The sequence below is a fragment of the Ambystoma mexicanum genome, chromosome 1p, assembly GCF_040938575.1.
Source record: "Ambystoma mexicanum isolate Mex_15411 chromosome 1p, UKY_AmexF1_1, whole genome shotgun sequence".
In the NCBI taxonomy this organism is placed as follows: Eukaryota; Metazoa; Chordata; class Amphibia; order Caudata; family Ambystomatidae; genus Ambystoma; species Ambystoma mexicanum.
Window position 1 is genome coordinate 1,026,685,929 of NC_090921.1, and position 13,163 is coordinate 1,026,699,091.

Consider the following 13,163-nt stretch of genomic DNA (forward strand, 5'->3'; position numbering starts at 1 on the left):
TTCAGCCGCGTTGGGCCTTGACAATATTTTATAGTGTTCTCTCATTTCCCTTGAGAAATCAAGATTGTCAAGGGGATTCTGCTGTTTTGTCAGTTCATAGCAAGAGATGGGGATCCAAAACACGTCACAGGAAACCAACGAAGATTGGTGTCGGACAGAAAAATAACGTGGCCACAGCCTCAAAGCAAAAGGCATCTATTTTCAGTGATGAAATATAATATAATTATAAATTGTCTGTTATTTTACTTTCCAAGTATTTTACTTTCCAAGTATTCAATAAAATTTGCATTTGGCAAAAGTCCTTCGAGCCGGATTTGAACCAGCGACCTAAGGATGCCTGTTTTACCACTACAGTCCTCCGCTCTACCAACTGAGCTATCGAAGGCTTGGCAAATCATTCTCTAGCAAACTCAATACGAGCTTCCACTTCAACCGTCGACTTGTAAACATCTCTTGCAATTCGTGCAAAATACTACAAATTTGGCTTGTGAGGTTCCCGAATTGAGTAAAAGCACATCAGTTCCCAATTAAAAAAATGACCCCCTCCGCAGTCTCCCGCATGTTAATGACCACCATACTAAGGGGGAAAAGTTGAAAGGCGGCGCCTCACAGGCCATCTCCTCAGAGTATTCAGCCGTGTTGGGCCTTGACAATATTTTAATATCTTGGATGGTGTATAGTGTTCTCTCATTTCCCTTGAGAAATCAAGATTGTCAAGGGGATTCTGCTGTTTTGCCAGTTCATAGCAAGAGATGGGGATCCAAAACACCTGACAGGAAACCAATGAAGATTTGTGTTGGACAGAAAAATAACGTGGCCACAGCCTCAAAGCAAAAGGCATCTATTTTCAGTGATGAAATATAATATAATTATAAATTGTCTGTTATTTTACTTTCCAAGTATTTTACTTTCCAAGTATTCAATAAAATGTGCATTTGGCAAGAGTCCTTCGAGCCAGATTTGAACCAGCGACCTAAGGATGCCTGTTTTACCACTACAGTTCTCCGCTCTACCAACTGAGCTATCGAAGGCTTGGCAAATCAACTCTAGCAAACTCAATACGAGCTTCCACTTCAACCGTCGACTTGTAAACATCTCTTGCAATTCGTGCAAAATACTTCAAATTTGGCTTGTGAGGTTCCCGAATTGAGTAAAAGCACATCAGTTCCCAATTAAAAAAATGACCCCCGCCGCAGTCTCCCGCATGTTACTGACCACCATACTAAGGGGGAAAAGTTGAAAGGCGGCACCTCACAGGCCATCTCCTCAGAGTATTCAGCCGCGTTGGGCCTTGACAATATTTTAATATCTTGGATGGTGTATAGTGTTCTCTCATTTTCCTTGAGAAATCAAGATTGTCAAGGGGATTATGCTGTTTTGCCAGTTCATAGCAAGAGATGGGGATCAAAGAAACACCTCACAGGAAACCAAAGAAGATTGGTGTTGGACAGAAAAATAATGTGGCCACAGCCTCAAAGCAAAAGGCATCTATTTTCAGTGATGAAATATAATATAATTATAAATTGTCTGTTATGTTATTTTCCAAGTATTTTACTTTCCAAGTATTCAATAAAATTTGCATTTGGCAAAAGTCCTTCGAGCCAGATTTGAACCAGCGACCTAAGGATGCCTGTTTTACCACTACAGTCCTCCCCTCTACCAACTGAGCTATCGAAGGCTTGGCAAACCGGTCTCTAGCAAGCTCAATTCGAGCTTCCACTTCAACCGTCGACATGCAAACATCTCTTGCAATTCGTGCAAAATACTACAAATTTGGCTTGTGAGGTTCCCGAATTGAGTAAAAGCACATCAGTTCCCAATTAAAAAAATGACCCCCTCCGCAGTCTCCCGCATGTTACTGACCACCATACTAAGGGGGAAAAGTTGAAAGGCGGCGCCTCACAGGCCATCTCCTCAGAGTATTCAGCCGTGTTGGGCCTTGACAATATTTTAATATCTTGGATGGTGTATACTGTTCTCTCATTTCCCTTGAGAAATCAAGATTGTCAAGGGGATTCTGCAGTTTTGCCAGTTCATAGCAAGAGATGGGGATCCGAAACACCTCACAGGAAACCAATGAAGATTGGTGTTGGACAGAAACATAACGTGGCCACAGCCTCAAAGCAAAAGGCATCTATTTTCAGTGATGAAATATAATATAATTATAAATTGTCTGTTATTTTATTTTCCAAGTATTTTACTTTCCAAGTATTCAATAAAATTTGCATTTGGCAAAAGTCCTTCGAGCCGGATTTGAACCAGCGACCTAAGGATGCCTGTTTTACCACTACAGTCCTCCGCTCTACCAACTGAGCTTTCGAAGGCTTGGCAAACCATTCTCTAGCAAACTCAATACGAGCTTCCACTTCAACCGTCGACTTGTAAACATCTCTTGCAATTTGTGCAAAATACTACAAATTTGGCTTGTGAGGTTCCCGAATTGAGTAAAAGCACATCAGTTCCCAATTAAAAAAATTACCCCCTCCGCAGTCTCCCGCATGTTAATGACCACCATACTAAGGGGGAAAAGTTGAAAGGCGGCGCCTCACAGGCCATCTCCTCAGAGTATTCAGCCGTGTTGGGCCTTGACAATATTTTAATATCTTGGATGGTGTATAGTGTTCTCTCATTTCCCTTGAGAAATCAAGATTGTCAAGGGGATTCTGCTGTTTTGCCAGTTCATAGCAAGAGATGGGGATCCAAAACACCTGACAGGAAACCAATGAAGATTCGTGTTGGACAGAAAAATAACGTGGCCACAGCCTCAAAGCAAAAGGCATCTATTTTCAGTGATGAAATATAATATAATTATAAATTGTCTGTTCTTTTACTTTCCAAGTATTTTACTTTCCAAGTATTCAATAAAATGTGCATTTGGCAAGAGTCCTTCGAGCTGGATTTGAACCAGCGACCTAAGGATGCCTGTTTTACCACTACAGTCCTCCGCTCTACCAACTGAGCTATCGAAGGCTTGGCAAATCAACTCTAGCAAACTCAATACGAGCTTCCACTTCAACCGTCGACTTGTAAACATCTCTTGCAATTCGTGCAAAATACTTCAAATTTGGCTTGTGAGGTTCCCGAATTGAGTAAAAGCACATCAGTTCCCAATTAAAAAAATGACCCCCGCCGCAGTCTCCCGCATGTTACTGACCACCATACTAAGGGGGAAAAGTTGAAAGGCGGCACCTCACAGGCCATCTCCTCAGAGTATTCAGCCGCGTTGGGCCTTGACAATATTTTAATATCTTGGATGGTGTATAGTGTTCTCTCATTTTCCTTGAGAAATCAAGATTGTCAAGGGGATTCTGCTGTTTTGCCAGTTCATAGCAAGAGATGGGGATCCGAAACACCTCACAGGAAACCAATGAAGATTGGTGTTGGACAGAAACATAACGTGGCCACAGCCTCAAAGCAAAAGGCATCTATTTTCAGTGATGAAATATAATATAATTATAAATTGTCTGTTATTTTATTTTCCAAGTATTTTACTTTCCAAGTATTCAATAAAATGTGCATTTGGCAAAAGTCCTTCGAGTCAGATTTGAACCAGCGACCTAAGGATGCCTGTTTTACCACTACAGTCCTCCGCTCTACCAACTGAGCTATCGAAGGCTTGGCAAATCGTTCTCTAGCAAACTCAATACGAGCTTCCACTTCAACGTCGACTTGTAAACATCTCTTGCAATTCGTGCAAAATACTACAAATTTGGCTTGTGAGGTTCCCGAATTGAGTAAAAGCACATCAGTTCCCAATTAAAAAAATTTCCCCCTCCGCAGTCTCCCGCATGTTAATGACCACCATACTAAGGGGGAAAAGTTGAAAGGCGGCGCCTCACAGGCCATCTCCTCAGAGTATTCAGCCGTGTTGGGCCTTGACAATATTTTAATATCTTGGATGGTGTATAGTGTTCTCTCATTTCCCTTGAGAAATCAAGATTGTCAAGGGGATTCTGCTGTTTTGCCAGTTCATAGCAAGAGATGGGGATCCAAAACACCTGACAGGACCCAATGAAGATTCGTGTTGGACAGAAAAATAACGTGGCCACAGCCTCAAAGCAAAAGGCATCTATTTTCAGTGATGAAATATAATATAATTATAAATTGTCTGTTATTTTACTTTCCAAGTATTTAATAAAATGTGCATTTGGCAAGAGTCCTTCGAGCCGGATTTGAACCAGCGACCTAAGGATGCCTGTTTTACCACTACAGTCCTCCGCTCTACCAACTGAGCTATCGAAGGCTTGGCAAATCAACTCTAGCAAACTCAATACGAGCTTCCACTTCAACCGTCGACTTGTAAACATCTCTTGCAATTTGTGCAAAATACTACAAATTTGGCTTGTGAGGTTCCCGAAGTGAGTAAAAGCACATCAGTTCCCAATTAAAAAAATGACCCCCTCCGCAGTCTCCCGCATGTTACTGACCACCATACTAAGGGGGAAAAGTTGAAAGGCGGCACCTCACAGGCCATCTCCTCAGAGTATTCAGCTGCGTTGGGCCTTGACAATATTTTAATATCTTGGATGGTGTATAGTGTTCTCTCATTTCCCTTGAGAAATCAAGATTGTCAAGGGGATTCTGCTGTTTTGCCAGTTCATAGCAAGAGATGGGGATCCAAAATACCTGACAGGAAACCAATGAAGATTTGTGTTGGACAGAAAAATAACGTGGCCACAGCCTCAAAGCAAAAGGCATCTATTTTCAGTGATGGAATATAATATAATTATAAATTGTCTGTTATTTTACTTTCCAAGTATTTTACTTTCCAAGTATTCAATAAAATGTGCATTTAGCAAGAGTCCTTCGAGCCGGATTTGAACCAGTGACCTAAGGATGCCTGTTTTACCACTACAGTCCTCCGCTCTACCAACAGAGCTATCGAAGGCTTGGCAAATCAACTCTAGCAAACTCAATACGAGCTTCCACTTCAACCGTCGACTTGTAAACATCTCTTGCAATTCGTGCAAAATACTACAAATTTGGCTTGTGAGGTTCCCGAATTGAGTAAAAGCACATCAGTTCCCAAAAAAAAAATGACCCCCTCCGCAGTCGCCCGCATGTTACTGACCACCATACTAAGGGGGAAAAGTTGAAAGGCGGCACCTCACAGGCCATCTCCTCAGAGTATTCAGCCGCGTTGGGCCTTGACAATATTTTAATATCTTGGATGGTGTATAGTGTTCTCTCATTTCTCTTGAGAAATCAAGATTGTCAAGGGGATTCTGCTGTTTTGCCAGTTCATAGCAAGAGATGGGGATCCAAAACACCTCACAGGAAACCAATGAAGATTCGTGTTGGACAGAAAAATAACGTGGTCACAGCCTCAAAGCAAAAGGCATCTATTTTCAGTGATGAAATATAATATAATTATAAATTGTCTGTTATTTTACTTTCCAAGTATTTTACTTTCCAAGTATTCAATAAAATGTGCATTTGGCAAAAGTCCTTCGAGCCGGATTTGAACCAGCGACCTAAGGATGCCTGTTTTACCACTACAGTCCTCCCCTCTACCAACTGAGCTATCGAAGGCTTGGCAAATCGTTCTCTAGCAAACTCAATACGAGCTTTCACTTCAACCATCGACTTGTAAACATCTCTTGCAATTCGTGCAAAATACTACAAATTTGGCTTGTGAGGTTCCCGAATTGAGTAAAAGCACATCAGTTCACAATTTAAAAAATGACCCCCTCCGCAGTCTCCCGCATGTTACTGACCACCATACAAAGGAGGAAAAGTTGAAAGGCGGCGCCTCACAGGCCATCTCCTCAGAGTATTCATCAGTGTTCGGCCTTGACAATATTTTAATATCTTGGATGGTGTATAGTGTTCTCCCATTTCCCTTGAGAAATCAAGATTGTCAAGGGGATTCTGCTGTTTTGTCAGTTCATAGCAAGAGATGGGGATCCAAAATGCCTCACAGGAAAACAACGAAGATTGGTGTCGGACAGAAAAATAACGTGGCCACAGCCTCAAAGCAAAAGGCATCTATTTTCAGTGATGAAATATAATATAATTATAAATTGTCTGTTATTTTACTTTCCAAGTATTTTACTTTCCAAGTATTCAATAAAATGTGCATTTGGCAAAAGTCCTTCGAGCCGGATTTGAACCAGCGACCTAAGGATGCCTGTTTTACCACTACAGTCCTCCGCTGTACCAACTGAGCTATCGAAGGCTCGGCAAATCAGTCTCTAGCAAGCTCAATACGAGCTTCCACTTCAACCGTCGACATTCAAACATCTCTTGCAATTCGTGCAAAATACTACAAATTTGGCTTGTGAGGTTCCCGAATTGAGTAAAAGCACATCAGTTCCCAATTAAAAAAATGACCCCCTCCGCAGTCTCCCGCATGTTACTGACCACCATACTAAGGGGGAAAAGTTGAAAGGCGGCACCTCACAGGACATCTCCTCAGAGTATTCAGCCGCGTTGGGCCTTGACAATATTTTATAGTGTTCTCTCATTTCCCTTGAGAAATTAAGATTGTCAAGGGGATTCTGCTGTTTTGTCAGTTCATAGCAAGAGATGGGGATCCAAAACACGTCACAGGAAACCAACGAAGATTGGTGTCGGACAGAAAAATAACGTGGCCACAGCCTCAAAGCAAAAGGCATCTATTTTCAGTGATGAAATATAATATAATTATAAATTGTCTGTTATTTTACTTTCCAAGTATTTTACTTTCCAAGTATTCAATAAAATTTGCATTTGGCAAAAGTCCTTCGAGCCGGATTTGAACCAGCGACCTAAGGATGCCTGTTTTACCACTACAGTCCTCCGCTCTACCAACTGAGCTATCGAAGGCTTGGCAAATCATTCTCTAGCAAACTCAATACGAGCTTCCACTTCAACGTCGACTTGTAAACATCTCTTGCAATTCGTGCAAAATACTACAAATTTGGCTTGTGAGGTTCCCGAATTGAGTAAAAGCACATCAGTTCCCAATTAAAAAAATGACCCCCTCCGCAGTCTCCCGCATGTTAATGACCACCATACTAAGGGGGAAAAGTTGAAAGGCGGCGCCTCACAGGCCATCTCCTCAGAGTATTCAGCCGTGTTGGGCCTTGACAATATTTTAATATCTTGGATGGTGTATAGTGTTCTCTGATTTCCCTTGAGAAATCAAGATTGTCAAGGGGATTCTGCTGTGTTGCCAGTTCATAGCAAGAGATGGGGATCCAAAACACCTGACAGGAAACCAATGAAGATTCGTGTTGGACAGAAAAATAACGTGGCCACAGCCTCAAAGCAAAAGGCATCTATTTTCAGTGATGAAATATAATATAATTATAAATTGTCTGTTATTTTACTTTCCAAGTATTTTACTTTCCAAGTATTCAATAAAATGTGCATTTGGCAAGAGTCCTTCGAGCCGGATTTGAACCAGCGACCTAAGGATGCCTGTTTTACCACTACAGTCCTCCACTCTACCAACTGAGCTATCGAAGGCTTGGCAGATCAACTCTAGCAAACTCAATACGAGCTTCCACTTCAACCGTCGACTTGTAAACATCTCTTGCAATTCGTGCAAAATACTACAAATTTGGCTTGTGAGGTTCCCGAAGTGAGTAAAAGCACATCAGTTCCCAATTAAAAAAATGACCCCCTCCGCAGTCTCCCGCATGTTACTGACCACCATACTAAGGGGGAAAAGTTGAAAGGCGGCACCTCACAGGCCATCTCCTCAGAGTATTCAGCTGCGTTGGGCCTTGACAATATTTTAATATCTTGGATGGTGTATAGTGTTCTCTCATTTCCCTTGAGAAATCAAGATTGTCAAGGGGATTCTGCTGTTTTGCCAGTTCATAGCAAGAGATGGGGATCCAAAATACCTGACAGGAAACCAATGAAGATTTGTGTTGGACAGAAAAATAACGTGGCCACAGCCTCAAAGCAAAAGGCATCTATTTTCAGTGATGAAATATAATATAATTATAAATTGTCTGTTATTTTACTTTCCAAGTATTTTACTTTCCAAGTAGTCAATAAAATGTGCATTTAGCAAGAGTCCTTCCAGCCGGATTTGAACCAGTGACCTAAGGATGCCTGTTTTACCACTACAGTCCTCCGCTCTACCAACTGAGCTATCGAAGGCTTGGCAAATCAACTCTAGCAAACTCAATACGAGCTTCCACTTCAACCGTCGACATGTAAACATCTCTTGCAATTCGTGCAAAATACTACAAATTTGGCTTGTGAGGTTCCCGAATTGAGTAAAAGCACATCAGTTCCCAAAAAAAAAATGACCCCCTCCGCAGTCGCCCGCATGTTACTGACCACCATACTAAGGGGGAAAAGTTGAAAGGCGGCACCTCACAGGCCATCTCCTCAGAGTATTCAGCCGCGTTGGGCCTTGACAATATTTTAATATCTTGGATGGTGTATAGTGTTCTCTCATTTCTCTTGAGAAATCAAGATTGTCAAGGGGATTCTGCTGTTTTGCCAGTTCATAGCAAGAGATGGGGATCCAAAACACCTCACAGGAAACCAATGAAGATTCGTGTTGGACAGAAAAATAACGTGGTCACAGCCTCAAAGCAAAAGGCATCTATTTTCAGTGATGAAATATAATATAATTATAAATTGTCTGTTATTTTACTTTCCAAGTATTTTACTTTCCAAGTATTCAATAAAATGTGCATTTGACAAAAGTCCTTCGTGCCGGATTTAAACCAGCGACCTAAGGATGCCTGTTTTACCACTACAGTCCTCCGCTCTACCAACTGAGCTATCGAAGGCTTGGCAAATCGTTCTCTAGCAAACTCAATACGAGCTTTCACTTCAACCATCGACTTGTAAACATCTCTTGCAATTCGTGCAAAATACTACAAATTTGGCTTGTGAGGTTCCCGAATTGAGTAAAAGCACATCAGTTCACAATTTAAAAAATGACCCCCTCCGCAGTCTCCCGCATGTTACTGACCACCATACAAAGGAGGAAAAGTTGAAAGGCGGCGCCTCACAGGCCATCTCCTCAGAGTATTCATCAGTGTTCGGCCTTGACAATATTTTAATATCTTGGATGGTGTATAGTGATCTCCCATTTCCCTTGAGAAATCAAGATTGTCAAGGGGATTCTGCTGTTTTGTCAGTTCATAGCAAGAGATGGGGGTCCAAAATACCTCACAGGAAAACAACGAAGATTGGTGTCGGACAGAAAAATAACGTGGCCACAGCCTCAAAGCAAAAGGCATCTATTTTCAGTGATGAAATATAATATAATTATAAATTGTCTGTTATTTTACTTTCCAAGTATTTTACTTTCCAAGTATTCAATAAAATGTGCATTTGGCAAGAGTCCTTCGAGCCGGATTTGAACCAGCGACCTAAGGATGCCTGTTTTACCACTACAGTCCTCCTCTACCAACTGAGCTATCGAAGGCTTGGCAGATCAACTCTAGCAAACTCAATACGAGCTTCCACTTCAACCGTCGACTTGTAAACATCTCTTGCAATTCGTGCAAAATACTACAAATTTGGCTTGTGAGGTTCCCGAAGTGAGTAAAAGCACATCAGTTCCCAATTAAAAAAATGACCCCCTCCGCAGTCTCCCGCATGTTACTGACCACCATACTAAGGGGGAAAAGTTGAAAGGCGGCACCTCACAGGCCATCTCCTCAGAGTATTCAGCTGCGTTGGGCCTTGACAATATTTTAATATCTTGGATGGTGTATAGTGTTCTCTCATTTCCCTTGAGAAATCAAGATTGTCAAGGGGATTCTGCTGTTTTGCCAGTTCATAGCAAGAGATGGGGATCCAAAATACCTGACAGGAAACCAATGAAGATTTGTGTTGGACAGAAAAATAACGTGGCCACAGCCTCAAAGCAAAAGGCATCTATTTTCAGTGATGAAATATAATATAATTATAAATTGTCTGTTATTTTACTTTCCAAGTATTTTACTTTCCAAGTATTCAATAAAATGTGCATTTAGCAAGAGTCTTTCGAGCCGGATTTGAACCAGTGACCTAAGGATGCCTGTTTTACCACTACAGTCCTCCGCTCTACCAACTGAGCTATCGAAGGCTTGGCAAATCAACTCTAGCAAACTCAATACGAGCTTCCACTTCAACCGTCGACTTGTAAACATCTCTTGCAATTCGTGCAAAATACTACAAATTTGGCTTGTGAGGTTCCCGAATTGAGTAAAAGCACATCAGTTCCCAAAAAAAAAATGACCCCCTCCGCAGTCGCCCGCATGTTACTGACCACCATACTAAGGGGGAAAAGTTGAAAGGCGGCACCTCACAGGCCATCTCCTCAGAGTATTCAGCCGCGTTGGGCCTTGACAATATTTTAATATCTTGGATGGTGTATAGTGTTCTCTCATTTCTCTTGAGAAATCAAGATTGTCAAGGGGATTCTGCTGTTTTGCCAGTTCATAGCAAGAGATGGGGATCCAAAACACCTCACAGGAAACCAATGAAGATTCGTGTTGGACAGAAAAATAACGTGGTCACAGCCTCAAAGCAAAAGGCATCTATTTTCAGTGATGAAATATAATATAATTATAAATTGTCTGTTATTTTACTTTCCAAGTATTTTACTTTCCAAGTATTCAATAAAATGTGCATTTGGCAAAAGTCCTTCGAGCCGGATTTGAACCAGCGACCTAAGGATGCCTGTTTTACCACTACAGTTCTCCGCTCTACCAACTGAGCTATCGAAGGCTTGGCAGATCGTTTTCTAGCAAACTCAATACGAGCTTTCACTTCAACCATCGACTTGTAAACATCTCTTGCAATTCGTGCAAAATACTACAAATTTGGCTTGTGAGGTTCCCGAATTGAGTAAAAGCACATCAGTTCACAATTTAAAAAATGACCCCCTCCGCAGTCTCCCGCATGTTACTGACCACCATACAAAGGAGGAAAAGTTGAAAGGCGGCGCCTCACAGGCCATCTCCTCAGAGTATTCATCAGTGTTCGGCCTTGACAATATTTTAATATCTTGGATGGTGTATAGTGTTCTCCCATTTCCCTTGAGAAATCAAGATTGTCAAGGGGATTCTGCTGTTTTGTCAGTTCATAGCAAGAGATGGGGGTCCAAAATACCTCACAGGAAAACAACGAAGATTGGTGTCGGACAGAAAAATAACGTGGCCACAGCCTCAAAGCAAAAGGCATCTATTTTCAGTGATGAAATATAATATAATTATAAATTGTCTGTTATTTTACTTTCCAAGTATTTTACTTTCCAAGTATTCAATAAAATGTGCATTTGGCAAAAGTCCTTCGAGCCGGATTTGAACCAGCGACCTAAGGATGCCTGTTTTACCACTACTGTCCTCCGCTGTACCAACTGAGCTATCGAAGGCTTGGCAAATCAGTCTCTAGCAAGCTCAATACGAGCTTCCACTTCAACCGTCGACATTCAAACATCTCTTGCACTTCGTGCAAAATACTACAAATTTGGCTTGTGAGGTTCCCGAATTGAGTAAAAGCACATCAGTTCCCAATTAAAAAAATGACCCCCTCCGCAGTCTCCCGCATGTTACTGACCACCATACTAAGGGGGAAAAGTTGAAAGGCGGCACCTCACAGGCCATCTCCTCAGAGTATTCAGCCGCGTTGGGCCTTGACAATATTTTAATATCTTGGATGGTGTATAGTGTTCTCTCATTTCCCTTGAGAAATCAAGATTGTCAAGGGGATTCTGCTGTTTTGCCAGTTCATAGCAAGAGATGGGGATCCAAAACACCTCACAGGAAACCAATGAAGATTCGTGTTGGACAGAAAAATAACATGGTCACAGCCTCAAAGCAAAAGGCATCTATTTTCAGTGATGAAATATAATATAATTATAAATTGTCTGTTATTTTACTTTCCAAGTATTTTACTTTCCAAGTATTCAATAAAATGTGCATTTGGCAAAAGTCCTTCTAGCCGGATTTGGACCAGCGACCTAAGGATGCCTGTTTTACCACTACAGTCCTCCGCTGTACCAACTGAGCTATCGAAGGCTTGGCAAATCAGTCTCTAGCAAGCTCAATACGAGCTTCCACTTCAACCGTCGACATTCAAACATCTCTTGCAATTCGTGCAAAATACTACAAATTTGGCTTGTGAGGTTCCCGAATTGAGTAAAAGCACATCAGTTCACAATTAAAAAAATGACCCCCTCCGCAGTCTCCCGCATGTTACTGACCACCATACTAAGGAGGAAAAGTTGAAAGGCGGCGCCTCACAGGCCATCTCCTCAGAGTATTCATCAGTGTTCGGCCTTGACAATATTTTAATATCTTGGATGGTGTCTAGTGTTCTCCCATTTCCCTTGAGAAATCAAGATTGTCAAGGGGATTCTGCTGTTTTGCCAGTTCATAGCAAGAGATGGGGATCCAAAACACCTGACAGGAAACCAATGAAGATTCGTGTTGGACAGAAAAATAACGTGGCCACAGCCTCAAAGCAAAAGGCATCTATTTTCAGTGATGAAATATAATATAATTATAAATTGTCTGTTATTTTACTTTCCAAGTATTTTACTTTCCAAGTATTCAATAAAATGTGCATTTGGCAAGAGTCCTGCGAGCCAGATTTGAACCAGCGACCTAAGGATGCCTGTTTTACCACTACAGTCCTCCGCTCTACCAACTGAGCTATCGAAGGCTTGGCAAATCAACTCTAGCAAACTCAATACGAGCTTCCACTTCAACCGTCGACTTGTAAACATCTCTTGCAATTCGTGCAAAATACTTCAAATTTGGCCTGTGAGGTTCCCGAATTGAGTAAAAGCACATCAGTTCCCAATTAAAAAAATGACCCCCGCCGCAGTCTCCCGCATGTTACTGACCACCATACTAAGGGGGAAAAGTTGAAAGGCGGCACCTCACAGGCCATCTCTTCAGAGTATTCAGCCGCGTTGGGCCTTGACAATATTTTAATATCTTGGATGGTGTATAGTGTTCTCTCATTTTCCTTGAGAAATCAAGATTGTCAAGGGGATTATGCTGTTTTGCCAGTTCATAGCAAGAGATGGGGATCAAAGAAACACCTCACAGGAAACCAAAGAAGATTGGTGTTGGACAGAAACATAACGTGGCCACAGCCTCAAAGCAAAAGGCATCTATTTTCAGTGATGAAATATAATATAATTATAAATTGTCTGTTATTTTATTTTCCAAGTATTTTACTTTCCAAGTATTCAATAAAATTTGCAT

At 41.5% G+C, this 13,163-nt stretch overlaps 5 non-coding genes across 5 annotated transcripts; all 5 read right to left on the reverse strand.

The window, feature by feature from the left end:
• Window positions 1-299: 299 nt before the first annotated feature.
• On the reverse strand, window positions 300-385 carry TRNAY-GUA (transfer RNA tyrosine (anticodon GUA)). Its single transcript is given in 2 exon segments — window positions 300-335; window positions 349-385. It is a non-coding gene; the product is annotated as a tRNA-Tyr (tRNA).
• Window positions 386-2,884: 2,499 nt separating this feature from the next.
• Window positions 2,885-2,970, reverse strand: TRNAY-GUA (transfer RNA tyrosine (anticodon GUA)). The gene is given in 2 exon segments: window positions 2,885-2,920; window positions 2,934-2,970. It is a non-coding gene; the product is annotated as a tRNA-Tyr (tRNA).
• Window positions 2,971-4,157: 1,187 nt separating this feature from the next.
• On the reverse strand, window positions 4,158-4,243 carry TRNAY-GUA (transfer RNA tyrosine (anticodon GUA)). The gene is given in 2 exon segments: window positions 4,158-4,193; window positions 4,207-4,243. It is a non-coding gene; the product is annotated as a tRNA-Tyr (tRNA).
• A 2,478-nt stretch (window positions 4,244-6,721) lies between these two features.
• TRNAY-GUA (transfer RNA tyrosine (anticodon GUA)) lies at window positions 6,722-6,807 on the reverse strand. Its single transcript is given in 2 exon segments — window positions 6,722-6,757; window positions 6,771-6,807. It is a non-coding gene; the product is annotated as a tRNA-Tyr (tRNA).
• Window positions 6,808-7,366: 559 nt separating this feature from the next.
• Window positions 7,367-7,452, reverse strand: TRNAY-GUA (transfer RNA tyrosine (anticodon GUA)). The gene is given in 2 exon segments: window positions 7,367-7,402; window positions 7,416-7,452. It is a non-coding gene; the product is annotated as a tRNA-Tyr (tRNA).
• Window positions 7,453-13,163: the final 5,711 nt, after the last annotated feature.